This window comes from Homarus americanus, unplaced genomic scaffold (genome assembly GCF_018991925.1).
Source record: "Homarus americanus isolate GMGI-L3 unplaced genomic scaffold, GMGI_Hamer_2.0 scaffold22250, whole genome shotgun sequence".
Taxonomy (NCBI): domain Eukaryota; kingdom Metazoa; phylum Arthropoda; class Malacostraca; order Decapoda; family Nephropidae; genus Homarus; species Homarus americanus.
In genome coordinates, this window is record NW_024741189.1 from 779,905 (window position 1) to 793,286 (window position 13,382).

Consider the following 13,382-nt stretch of genomic DNA (forward strand, 5'->3'; position numbering starts at 1 on the left):
TCATAACACCATCTATGAAGGAATTACTACACCACGTCAAGCCCCTCATAAAACCACCTGTGAGGGAATTACTACATCATCAGGCCCCTCGTAACACCATCTGTGAGGGAATTACTACACCACGTCAAGCCCCTCATAATACCACCTGTGAGGGAACTAGTACTCCACGTGCTGCCCCTCATAACGCCATCTGTGAGGGAGTTACTACACTACGTGTCTGCTGTTCAGCACCTCAGCTCACATGATCTACGTGTGTAAACATTAATCTGTATGTTCACTGTATGTTCCTTCACCTATTGTTAAACCACCAATGTATGTAATAAGTCATTTATGTCCAATGTATATTTTCAGCCTTTGGGCTGCAAACTTTTTCAATAAACCGTTTATTATTATTATTATTATTATTATTATTATTATTATTACGCACACACAAACACACACACACACCCACACACACACACACACACACACACAAACATACACACACACACACACACACACACACAGAGGTGAACAGTGGTGAACAGTGCTTACGTCAGTGAGAACAAATCAACAGTAACAGCTGAGTCATACTCAAGTTAACCTTCACACAGTGAGGTCCCAGTTACCCATTGATAACTGCCGGTGAGACCCAACAACAAGCAGCGATGTGTTAATCCGTCCACGATAGGAAGGTCTGGGACCACACCTCACTCATATAACACCATCTGTGAGGGAAATACTACACCACGTCAGACCCCTCATAACACCATCTGTGAGGGAATTACTACACCACGTCAGACCCCTCATAACACCATCTGTGAGGGAAATACTACACCACGTCAGGCCCCTCATAACACCATCTGTGAGGGAATTACTACACCACGTCAGGCCCCTCATAACACCATCTGTGAGGGAATTACTACACCACGTCAGACCCCTCATAACACCATCTGTGAGGGAATTACTACACCACGTCACTCATAACAGTGCCCCTCATATCACCATCTGTGAGGGAATTACTACACCACGTCAGGCCCCTCATAACACCATCCGTGAGGGAATTCCTACACCACGTGATGCCCCTCATAACACCATCTGTGAGGGAATTACTACACCACGTGAGTTCCCTCATAACACCATCTGTGTGGGAATTATTACACCACGTGATGCCCCTCATAACACCGTCTGTGAGGGAATTACTACACCACGTCAGGCCCCTCATAACACCATCTGTGAGGGAGTTACTACACTACGGTTTTGCTGTTCAACACTCAGCGCACATGATCTATGTGACCTCCACTGTAAACAGTAATCTGTATGTTCACTGTATGTTCCTTTACGTTTCTCTAATGAAGGCTTTTGTTAATCCAACAATGTCAATGTGTGTAATAAGTCATTTATGGCCAATATATATTTTCAGCCTTCGAACTGCGGAATTTTTTCAATAAACCGTTAATTATTATTATTATTATTATTATTATTATTATTACATACACACACACACACACACACACACACTTCAGAATATATTCATTCACCCAGATCGCACGATAATGCAGAGGGAACAGCACAAGAAACTCCTACAAGGCTTGAAGCAGAGGAAGGAGGAGTCGAAGAGGAACGGGGACGGGTGTTCATGGGTTATATCCAGGGATCCAGGGGGAGGGTAATGGAAGCAAGAGTGCCAGCACAGAGCCAGGGGCCAGCGGTACACCCCCACCAGCTCTATCTCTCACCCGGAAGGAAGAGAGCGCAACTTGAACTATGACATCTGACCACACCCCACAACATACAATGTATTTAGCAAATGCTGCAACTGCTGAGAATGGAGAAGGCTGGAGTCACTACCAAGAGCAGTGATGTTACCGAGAACAAGTTCCGGCTTAAAAGTCAAGTACACTAATACTGACACGTTCCTTGATAAGAGAGAGGAGTTTGAAACACTACTGAAGATACATCAACCCGATATAGTGGGTGTTGTAGAAATGTTGTACAAGAGCAGGAGAATCGACCCAGAGGAATGTGAGTCTAGTATTGACAGATATGACTTATTTACGAACCTTTCTCAATAACTTGCAAGAAGAGTGTGATTATCTACGCTAGGCAAGACCTTAGAGCCAGTCAGGTGGGGGTACAGGGAGAGGATAGTTTTGAAAAATCCAAGTGGTGTAAAATTAAATTAAAGGGGGAGAGACTTCCTTATCAGCGGGTATATTTACAGATCCCCAAACTGTAGCTTACTAAACCAAAGGAGCTTCAGAGCCATAATAGGCAACGCAACGATGCTCAACCCTAGCCACCTCCTAATCATGTGTGGAACTTTAACTACGGCGACATCGACTGGAAAAATGAGTCCACGCCAAATGACTTAACTAACCTCGTTACATTTTTTTCTTAGAAAGTATGAAAGATAATTTTATGTTCCAGCCTATAAAGGACCTGACGCATTACAGAAGGGAGCATACACCCAAGCCACTGGTCCTCATTATTACAAACGAGAAGGGTATGGTGGTCAAGCTGGAACACCTAGCCCCCGTTGACACCAGCCACCACGTAATGTTGTCCTTCAGATTTAACTGTTACTTGGTTCACGACAAAACCAGGCCAAGGTGCAAATATTACTATGGGAATTACGACGGGATGAGGGGTATCCACTGGCCTGAGTCACTTAGGTATGACAACGCAGAAACTACGCTGAATATCATAGCCAGTAAAGTGAACTATTTGATCGAGAAATATATGCCCAAGACCAAACCCAGTGCCTCTAAGAATACAAGGAGACCACTACACATGAACCATGCGGCGGTCGACAAAGTTAAGAAGAAAACCCAGAAATTCAAAGCATGGGTTAGGTCAAACGATGAGCAGGACAGGACGATGTATGCAAGATCCACGATCCAAGCAAAGTCAGAGTGTACAGTAGAAGGGATGAAAAGGAGTTCCAGAGGCTGGTTGCAAGCGAGGTCAAGTCAAACCCAAAGGCGTTTTACCGTTCTGTAAAGTCGAAATTAAAAACGCGAGTAGTAGAATCGGACCCGAGACTTGAAGATGGTAGTTACGCAGACCCTGACCAGGACAAAGCAGAGGCATTGAACTGTTTCTTTTCCTCGGTGTTCACATGACAGGATGCGAGCACAATCTTCCTGCGTTTGAGGACAGACGGTTTCGACACAGCGCTGACCCACATTATGTTCACTGATGAGATTATAAGAAATAAATTGTCAAAGCTAAAGGTTCATAAGAGTCCCTTACCTAACATGATGCAATCCAGAGTGCTAAGAGAGTTGTGCAACGAGCTTGCTGAGCTCCTAAAGATCCTGTTCTGTAAATGCCTGGATGAACGAAAGTTCCCCATTGATTGGAAAATGGCTTCTGTGAGTCTTGTCTTCAAGAAGGGCGATCTTCATTCCACGAATAACTGTAGACCGGTTAGACTGACCAGCATAGTATGTAAAATACTCGAGAGCATTATAAGAGATGCCATGATGGAACATCTACAACGAAACACGGTTTATGCTGGGATGCTCCTGCTTAACACAATTACTCAAGGTACTGGATGTTTAGACCCAAATTCTGGAACAGGCTGGTAATATCGAAAATATATACCTAGATTTTGCCAAGGTTTTCCACAGCGTACCCCATGAAAAGCTGAAAATTAAACTGGAAGGGTACGAGATTCGGGAAGTGTCCTAGAGAGGATCAGAGACTTTCTCCATGATCGCAAGCAGTGTGTGTGGTGATTAATGGCACGAATTCGTCATGTGTGCCCGTGACAAGCGGGGTGCCACAGGGCAGTGTATTGGGTCCGCTGATGTTTGTTTGCTTCATAAATGATTTGCCAGAAGCTGTACGCTCCTCCATACAAATATTTGCGGATGACGCTAAGTTATTTCGGGAAATTAAGAACTCAGCAGACTGTGAAGAGCTGCGGAAGGATCTCTATGAGCTTCAAGAATGGTCGAAGAAATGGCTGCTACGATTCATTGTCACAAAGTGTAAGAGGCTGCACCTGGGACGTACCAACGGTAAGGAGGCGTATCATATGTCCAAACGGGATGAAGAAATTGTATTAATTGAGCCTGAATGCGTAAAGGACCTAGGTGTGTATTTTGACAATGAACTGAAGTTCTCGGCCCATTGTGAGAAGAAGATGAATCAGGCAACTAAATTATTAGGTCGTATAAGAAGGTCGTTCAGATATCTTGACGGTCCGTCCCTCATAACGATCTTCAGCACTTCGGCACCTCAGCTACCATGAGAGATTAGAACTCATGCAATTGCCTAGCTTATACTACAGACGGGCAAGGAGGGACCTAATTTAGGTGCATAAACATCTCTTAGTCGGGTGTCCGTACCTGGAGATGGCGGACGCTTCCCCACAAGGGGTCACAGCTGAAGGTTGAAGAAGCCGCAAGTGCAGAAAACTGTGAGGGGTAACTTTTTCGGAGTGAGAGTTGTGAACTCTTGGAACAATCTGCTAGAGAGTGTTGTGACGGCACCGAATGTGAGCTCTTTCAAGACCAGACTTGACAAGTATTGGAGCAGGTTCAGATACATTCAGGAGCCAGTGCATATGCCCAGTACTTGCCAACAGCGCGTAACAGAGACGTGACCGATCGCCCAAGTGACTAACGAACCGATCAGTGGCGAAGAGGATAAAAGTAGAAAATAAATAAAATAAAATAAAATTATCTTTAAGATTCATAACTTATGCTCACTTTCAAACAACAAATAATGCACACTCACATTCACGCTATACTTAAAGTATTATATACAATATGCAGGTTGACTTCATTCGTCTTCAGGAAGATTCATCGACACAACACAGGTTCCATCAAGAGTGGACTTCCTTTGCCAATGGTGCATGTGCATTTTTACGTTTTAATTTCCTGTAGCTGCCTGATATTTTGTGTGTGGCCTAGTGTTGCATTAAAGTTTACCTTCTAAAATTTTCTATGATGTTGATTTAAGTAGGGGTAACTATTATCTTATTGTCTCCGTAGCTTGAAGGGGGTCGTTGGGTGATTTTCCTTCTCTCTCTCTCTCAAAAAAAAAAAACGAAAAAAAACGAAATAACGTTTTAATTGTGTTTTTTTTCAGGTTCAGAAAGTATTGGTATACTTTTCTTTTAAAAAAATCCACGTTACAGATTATGAACCTACCACAAAATGATTAGTGAGTAAGAATGACAGCTGGAGTGATGTCAACACACAGGCCAAAAGAAAACAGTTATAGCACAATATGCAAACCGGAGAAGTCGGTACCAATGCTAATTTATATTTTCAACATCCATTATTTGCCGATTTGAGACATTTTGGGATCTGTACTTTACTGAATTATTATCTATATATATTCCAGTACGCAATGGTACGCATCTCGGATTGGAACTCGATGAAATTCATAGTTAACTTTATACAGTTGCAACATGCAACGAATATGCAACATATGGCATTTAATGCAATTTTTTATATCCGACATGCAATACCTGATTGAAAATAATGTATACAAAATATTTTAAGTATTACCAAAGGTATCCGGAGCCCAAAACACGCATTTGCAGTTTCAGTGCAACTACTTAAATACACTCTAAACTGGAAACTACACATTACATCCAATTTTTTATAGTGGTGTTATGAACCTCCAAAACTGTTTCTTTAAGAACTAGTTTTGACTAAATTTGCTAATTTGGGGTTTTGGGCCAGATTTTCTGGGTTTGGGACCACTATGCGCCTGTGGGAGCAACCCATCAACACAAGTACTCCACACAGTCATTGTTTTATTTTTTCTCCTTGTATCTGTGGTGGATGCAATCCTAGACAAGGTTTTTCAAACTCCAGAGCACGAGCAGTAGGTATATTCAGTAAGTGGTACAAGACTCGGCGGGATAGCCGACCGATACAGAAGCGAGCACAAGGGACCCCGGACCGTAGGTAGGCCGGAGCCGATCTGAGGGAAATTAGCTAGCTAGGCAAGGAGAGTTGCTAGACATTACTAGGACAATAAATGAGGTCTTCTAGTTACTTGACTAGTGCGGTACAGACATAGTATATCGGGACATAGTAAGTGGACATAGGCATTAGACATAAGCATAGATATCAGACATGCTATAATAATATGTAGTAATACAGACATGTGAATAAATGGTACAATGAATGGTAACAGAGTCTTGCCGTCAGGCGTGTTCACATATCTTGGTATTTGCATATCTATACACCTCCCTCCCCCTTTACGCTCGTAGTGCAATCTCGAGCGGCTACGGACTCTTTTTCCATGAGTCGGGGGGAGCGGCGAGGGACAATGGGAGGATCAACTGACGACCTTCGTTCCTGGTCTGGGCAAGGGGACACAGGGGACGGGGAGGAAGGTTCGTCACTAGAGGATGGCACTGGGCGGAGATGGCGTCTGTTTCGCCACCACACACGACCACTGGGGAGGCGGACTTGGTACGAACGAGACTCGCCACGGCCCATGACGACCCCGACCTTGTCCCAGCGGTGTGACGTCGGGTCCTGGATTCGTACTTGCTGGCCGACGGTCAACCTGGGAAGGGGGCGGGCGTGGGCGTCATAGTGGCTTGTCACTTGGGCCATCCGGGCAGCCTCACGGCGGTCACACTCGTCCGCCTTGATCTGCCATTCATCTAAGAAGGACTGGGGGTGGGCAGGCACACAAGTACGAAGGGGGCGGCCATACAACACCTGGGCAGGAGAGCGTCCGGCAGGGGTAGGGGTGTTACGGAGTTCCAGTAGGCCCCTGTCGAACTCCTCGCAGTCCAGGTTCCCCGTCGGTGCTGTCTTGAGGATGAGGTATTTTACGGACTTTACCGCTGCCTCGGCGTGGCCATTCGCCTGCGGGTAATGAGGGGAGGTGACGATGTGGTGGACGCCCCAGCGTTCGGCGAAGCTCTTGAACTCGTGGCTATTGAACGGGGGCCCACCGTCGGTTCGGAGGCGGAGAGGCACTCCGACTTCCCGGAAGAAGCAACAAAACATCCGGATGACCCTGGAAGAGGTGGTGTCCCGACCACAGGGAACTACCACGGGCCATCCAGAGAGCCTGTCGGCGACCACCAGGAAAGACTTTCCGGCCACATTAAAGAAGTCGGCGGACACGGACTCAAAGGGCCGCTTTGGGAGGTCATTGCACAGGTACGGCTCTTGTTGCTGGCTGGGCTGGAGTTGCTGGCAAGGCTCACAGGCCTCAACCGTGCTCTTAATATCGGCGTCAATACCAGGCCAGAAGACGGTCTGACGGGCTCTGCGCCTGGTGGCTTCAACGCCGCGGTGGCTGTCATGGAGGCGGGATAAGGTGCGCCGGCGGAGGGCAGCGGGAACGACGATCCTGGGGCCGTACAACACCAGCTCTCCGTCCGCATAGAGGCTATCCCTTAGCTTCCAGAAGGGGAGGGCGGAGGCGTGAATGTCGTAGCGGTTGGTGGGGAATCCAGCGGAGACGTAGTCGAGGAGTTGGACGTATGCCGGGTCTTGAGCGGCGGCGATGCGAAGCTCCTGGAGAGTCCTATCGTCTTCGATGGAGGGCGTCGTCGTCGTCTTGTCAGCAAGAGAAGTGGCTGTGTGTGTCACTAAAGACCGAACTTGAGCAGCGGCCGTGGTACAGTCGACTTCATCTTCAGGTGTGGGGCGACTAACAGGGGCTCGGGAGAGGGCGTCTGGTATGCACAGAAGCTTCCCGGCGCGCCACACAGCTGTAAAGACGTAAGGGGCGGTCTTCTCTTTGAGACGTTGGAGGCGAGGATTTTCGATGGCGTCCAACGTGTAGTGATTGAGGATGGGTATGAGAGGGCGATGGTCCGTCATGAGGGTGAAATGCCCAAGGCCGAACAGGTAAAGGCGGCACTTGGTCATAGCCCAGGCGACTGCCAGCATCTCTAGTTTGATGTTGGCGGATCTGGTCTCCGTGTCCGTCAAAAACCTGGAGCCACACTGAACTAAGCGCAGTCTACCCTGGCCGTGGTCTTGAAGGAGGGCATATCCGAGGCCGTATAGACGGGAGGCGTCGGTCTGGAGGACCACTGGTAAGGACGGGTCGAAGGGTGCCAAGGCTGGTGGTGACAGCAACGCCTTCTTAACATTCCTGAACGCTAGGTCGTGGTCAGGAGTCTAGAGGAAAGAGCGCTTGGGGCTCATGAGGGGGCGTAGAGGTTGGGCTGATGTGGCGATTTTAGGGGAGAAGTCGGCCAGCTGATTTACCAGGCCCATAAATGAGCGAAGGTCGGTAAGGTTCGCTGGAGTAGGGAAGTCCCTGATGGCCTTGACCTTCTCCTCATCAGCTGAGATCCCCTCTGGCGAGATGTTGTAGCCGCAGTAGTTAACTTGGGAGGCGGCGACCACAAATTTATCTTTGTTCAGGGTGATACCATGGGCACGACATCTTGTGAGCATCAGATGAACTCGGTTCAAGTGGGCCGGGAGATCATCGTCGAAGAGCAGGATGTCATCTACGACCTTCACGCAGTTGGTGACACCCTGCAGAGCCATATCCCCACGGAGGCAGTACGCATCCCCCGTTGCTGCGAAGCCCATGGGTCCGCGGCAGTGTTGGAAGCGGCCGTGGGGCGTGATGAATGTAGTGAGGTGGCGATCTTCTTCCGCCAGGTCGACTTGCCAGTACCCATGTAGTGCATCCGCCGTGGTAAAGAACTTTGCAGACGGGGTGACGCTGCGGACTGCTTGGATGGGCGTAGGCGATGGATGGGCGGGACGGGAGACCTGCGAGTTGAGATGGGTGAGGTCCACTGTGATGCGAACACCTACAGGCTTGGGTGCCAAGACCATAGGGTGGCACCACTCGGAGGGCTCCTCACCGGCGTGTCTGATGATCCCCTGCTGCACCAGAGAATCGAGCTCCGCCTTCACCTTGTCCCGTAGGGCAAAGGGGATAGGCCTGGGTGTATGGATGGCGAAAGGCGTCGCGCCAGGCTTGAGGTGGATTCTCATCGGGGGGCCTGTCATCTTCTTGAGCGGCGTCTTCTGGAGGTCGGACTTGGAGACAAGGACGTCGCTGAACTGACGAAGAAAGAACTCCCGGGCGGCAGCAGGTGTGGTCATGGCTGAAACAGGTATCTCTGCACACCTGTTGAGGTGTGTCACGGCGAGGATGGGCTTTGGGAACTCGGATGAGACGATGGCCAAGTCCTGACAATGGCCACATGACAAGAGAGGGGTTTGGATGCCCTCATGGACGTGGACTGTGGCAAGGCAAGACTTGGGACCGAGCTGTAGTGTTGCCTTGAAGCAACCCAAAGGTGGAGACATCGGGGACCCGTCCGCTGTGAGCACGTCGTTCATGGCTGTGGGAATGTTGAGGGCGTCCAGGTGTGTTGGTCCAATCACCGTGATGTCCGCGCCCGTGTCAGGTATCATCAGGAGGTTGGAAGAGTTGGTACCGTAGGACAGACGAACATTGACGGGCTTGGGGGACCTGTCACTCGAGGCATCATCCACGCGTCGGCATCCTTTGGTGTTCTTGGGAGACGGTGGTGTGGACGTTCTGTCGGGCTGTGAAGAGACGTTTTGACCTGGAGATGGAGGCTTCTTGGTGGACCTGCAACACTTGGCGAAGTGTCCTTGCTTGTTGCAAGCGTTGCATGAGACCTTGTTGGCGGGACATCGACTTGTGCGGGGCCAATGGCCTTGAAACCCACAGTTTCGACATGTACTATCAGCCGCAGGGCACTTTCCTGGACCATGCTGGCGCTGACAGTTTCTGCAGGATTCGGGAGAAGAAACTGGTGACTGTGACGGGGGCTGTGGAGAGGACGCCGTCTGCATCTGGCGTTGATTCCTCTTGTAGGTGGAGACGGCATGAACTTGAGATGGCGATGAGTGTATAGCTGAGGCAGCCTCTCTTGTGGCCTCATACGACCTGCAACAGGTGACGAAGTCGGTGAGGGAAGAGGCGGCGTCGAGGGTGAGGAGCTTCTGAAGCAGGTCCTCGTCACGTACACCCATCAGCAAGATCATCTTGAGTTGGATCTCAGCACAGGTTACAGGATCGCCTGTACATAGGTCCACCTCGGCTGCTAGGTTCTTAAGTCGTGCATAGAAGTCTGAGAATGATTCCCCAGAAGCTTGTTTGCAGGATAGCAGTTCCCTAGGACGCAAAGCTTCATTGCGGAGGCCACGGAAATGACTCTGCAAGGCGTTTAAAACCTCTGTCACTGACCAGGGGGAGTCAGGGGGGATGGCTAGCGTGTGCTCTAGGAGGCGTTGAACATCGAGGGAAATGCGCGATCTTAATTGGATGAGTTGTTTATGAGGGGGCATTCGGTTGAGGTCAGACATAACAGCAAAGTCTTCGAAACGACGTCGCCATTGACGGTATACTTGATATGTTGCATCAGATTGAAGAGGTGGGGGACTGGGAACTGAAGACTTGCTGTGCAGGGGTGTACTCGAGACGGCAGGCGGTGGAGGAGGCATGGAGAGGTCGACGAGAGTTGAGACTGGAGCAGGTGGTTGAGAAGGCACTGAGGTATACCCAAGGGGGATAGGTGACGTGTGAGGAGGCATTGTCTGAAGGATAGATGAAGAGGCTGAAGCTGGCGAATTGGTTGTGGCAGCTGGTGAAGTCGTCCTCGTTGCCAGCAATTCCAATAGTCCCAGGAGTTTGTGGTTATCAGCTTGGTGTTGTTGTTGAAGTTGAAGGCGGTAAGCTGATGCCTCTGACTGTCTTGACAATTCCTCTTGACGTCTTGACCATTCCTCTTGACGTCGTTTTTCCTCCTCTAATTGACGTCTTTGGGCTTCCTTCTCTTGGGAAACTTGTAGGAAGTGGATTAACTGACGTATATCCTGGCTCCCATCCTTTGAATTTGGCGCGCCCGGCGTGTGAGGCTTCGTCTACCTCATAATCCTCATCTAAATTTCCCGGCAAATCGTCGTGGTCAGACATCTCGTGTTTGGTATGGTTGCGATGGGAAAGACAAGGAGAATAAGGTGAAGTGCTATGTTTTCGTCAATGTACTTGCCTAAGTGCAGGAACTGGCGGGCAAGTAAAAGAGTACTGACTGTAATATTTGTGAAGTGAGAGGAGGCGGCTGGCGGCGGTGGTGCTGGTCCCTGTATTCCTCCGCGCGCGAGGGCGGTGCTGGCTCAGTCGAAGGGGGACGCAGGCAGTGGCCTGCGGGCCGGCGCAGATGGAGGATGTATGCCGGAAGTGCTGTCTTGGAAACTGGGCTGAAAGCGTTTCTGCTACCTGTAGGGCCGCAGAAACATAGCAAAGAGACATGAAAGGCACTGCACTTCACTTAGGGCACTTCACAAGGTCACAAAGCACTTTAAATCCAGGGGCACTGTGGAATATATCTTCTGGGCGGGAAACAGACGAGGCCGGCTCTTGCAACTTGTCAACTGTCGTGTTGGAGCTACTCAACTGCGCCATGTGGTGGATGCAATCCTAGACAAGGTTCTTCAAACTCCAGAGCACGAGCAGTAGGTATATTCAATAAGTGTACAAGACTTGGCGTGATAGCCGACCGATACAGGAGCGAGCACAAGGGACCCCGGACCGTAGGTAGGCCGGAGCCGATCTGAGGGAAATTAGCTAGCTAGGCAAGGAGAGTTGCTAGACATTACTAGGACAATAAATGAGGTCTTCTAGTTACTTGACTAGTGCGGTACAGACATAGTATATCGGGACATAGTAAGTGGACATAGGCATTAGACATAAGCATAGATATCAGACATGCTATAATAATATGTAGTAATACAGACATGTGAATAAATGGTACAATGAATGGTAACAGAGTCTTGCCGTCAGGCGTGTTCACATATCTTGGTATTTGCATATCTATACAGTATCTTCTCTACCCTGCGATTCTGTATAAATGAGGCAGAAAGTCAGATCAGCAACCTGGGACTTGGTCACAATTTTCGTGATGCCATGTGGCAGCAGGGTCTACCGTAGATAACACATTATGCTTCCAGTATCTTCCCAGGCGGTAGTACCGCCCTGTTTGGTAGCTGCCTAATACCTACTACCTGCAAATGAGTATCACTATCAGAAAAGAAGATGTTCTTACAAAAGATAAATAAATTAAAGACGACAAAATCCCCAGGGCCGGATGAAATCTTCCCTCGAGTTTTGAAAGAGTGTAAGGAACAGATTAGCGGACCCCTCGTAAATTTATTTGCAAAATCATAAGACACGGGAGTTGTGCCAGACTTGTGGAAACAGGCAAATGTAGTACCCATATTCAAAAATGGAGACAGAGCATCAGCGTCAAATTACAGGCCGATTAGTTTGACGACAGTAGTGGGAAGTGTCTTGAATCAATTATAGTAAATAGCATCCGATTGCATTTAGAGAAAAGCAAATTAATCTACGACTCTCAACATGGGTTTACAAAGGGAAAATTCTGTCGAACAAATCTGCTGAAATTTTTTTAGGAAAGTCTTCGAGGTAGTAGATAATGAAGAAAATTACGATGCTATTTACTTAGACTTTAACAACGCGTTTGACAGAGTACCGCATCAGAGGCTTCTGAGAAAAGTTAAGGCTCCTGGTATCGAGGGGAAAGTTTTAAATTGGATAAAATCATGGCTCACCAATAGAACAGAGAGGGTCAGTGTAAATGGTGTTAAATCTGAGTGGGGCTGTGTAACCAGTGGGGTTCCCCAGGAGTCAGTACCGGGCCCACTCTTGCTCATAATCTACATAAACGATCTAGATTCTAGATACTGGGATCAGCAGTGACATAAGCAAGTTTGCGGATGACACCAAAATAGGGCGGCAGATTAATTCAAGGCAGGATGCACATGCACTACAGGAGAATTTAAATAAACTGCAGGAGTGGTCAGAAAAATGGCAATGAAATTCAACATCAGCAAGTGCAGCGTACTTGATATTGGAAGAACAAATACTGTCAATGTATACAGCCTTAACAACATCAACCTAGAGAAGTCGACTTGTGAAAGAGACTTAGGGGTACTTGTAAGCCCGGACCTACGGCCTAGAAAACAGTGCGTTAATGTTCGAAATAAGGCAAACAGAGTATTAGGTTTTATATCTAGAAGTGTAAGTAATAAGAGTGCAGAGGTCATATTGCAACTATATCTTGCGCTAGTCAGGCCTCACCTCGATTATGCGGCTCAGTTCTGGTGCCCTTATTATAGAAAGAATATCAATTCACTGGAGTTGGTGCAGCGAAGAATGACGAAAATGATTCCGGGACTTAGAAACATTAATATATCAAGATGGGTTAAAGAAACTAAACTTGCATTCCCTAGAAAGACGAAGAATGCGGGAGATATGATAGAAGTATTTAAGTAGGTGAAAGGAATCAATAAAGGAGATATAGATAAAGTTCTTATAATATCCGAGCAGGATAGGACTCATAGTAACAGAATTAAGTTGGATAAGTATAGGTTTAGGAGGGA